Raw genomic sequence first — 1,311 nt, forward strand, 5'->3', positions numbered from 1 at the left:
TATTAAATGCCTTTTCCAGTGTTCAGAACAAGTTAAATTTAAACTGACTGCTTCAGACTTTCCCCATTTTTAAGGCAGCCCAAATACCTAAGTTTGGACATGTATTTTTTGAGCAACTGTAAAAAAAAAAAAAAAAAAAAAAAAAAGATACACATCATCATTGTAAATCGTAGAATGTATTACTGTTTCGTGCTGTTTTGTTCAACTAGGAAATATTTAATAGCCAGTAACTGTAGAAAAACATCCAGTCTCAGAATATTTGTGCTGTGGAGGAAAAAAAAAAAAAAAGAAAGTAGGATCCTATGCATTTAGCTTAGTAGTAAAAACGTGTATATTACTGTATGATTGCCAGGCCTTTGTCATCTGTATTTTAGCACTTGTTAGTATAATAGTTGCATGTGGGAGTTCGATGTAGGCTTGCTGTCATTTAGCTGTTAATAGCTCCAAGTTGTTGGTGACAAATCTGATTTTCCAAAGTTGATTGAGGGAGAGAATAACTAGTAATTTGTGTTTTATGTGTCACACGAATGCATACAATACTAACATTAAATACATAATAGAAATCATGTATTTATCTGTTCCAAAAATACAGTATTTTCTTCAGTGTAAGTTATTTCAGTTGAAGCCAATGTTCATTAGAATGAGGGGGAAAGAAAGGTCTTGTGGCCTTTAGTGAACTTCGGATCAGGAACATAGTCATTAAGAATTTCTGTTTTGGCTTAAATCTACAGCATCTTCCTGAGAATGAGTAGAAACCTCTACAATAAAAAAAGCAAAACTATTTGATATGGATTCCAGGTAGGGTATGTTTTTTAAATTAAGAAATCCCTCATATTTGCAGTTAAAGTTCTGATGAAGTGTTTCTCAGTACAATAAGGATGTTAATAGCACCTGTTGCTGAAGTAAACATTATTTCTCATTATCAGTCAGAATTTTCTAGTGCTTGTAAATAATCAGCGCAGTAACAGAGAACTTATTTTGTTGGTATATGTTTTTCTCCTGCTTCACACTATTGCGACATCCTTGCCTGGAAGGAGAAAAAGCAGTAGGAATTGTTTGAATCCGCTCTTTCCCCCATTAATTTGTGCTAGACTTTGCTTGATGATATAGTGCCTGATGTTCTGTAGTGTCTAATGGCAGGGCTGGGGTGCACAAACATCAGTGTTAATTAATGCCTGCCTACTTACATTTTGGGGCAAAGCACATACTAGGTTCAAAAATTGTATTCTTACTAAAAATATTTTGCTTTCTTTTTTTCTAGTTGCGTTTTTTGTTGTTGTTCAGGAGCATCTCAGTTGTTCTTGTTGGGGC

The sequence above is a fragment of the Dromaius novaehollandiae genome, chromosome 1 (genome assembly GCF_036370855.1).
Source record: "Dromaius novaehollandiae isolate bDroNov1 chromosome 1, bDroNov1.hap1, whole genome shotgun sequence".
Classification (NCBI taxonomy): domain Eukaryota; kingdom Metazoa; phylum Chordata; class Aves; order Casuariiformes; family Dromaiidae; genus Dromaius; species Dromaius novaehollandiae.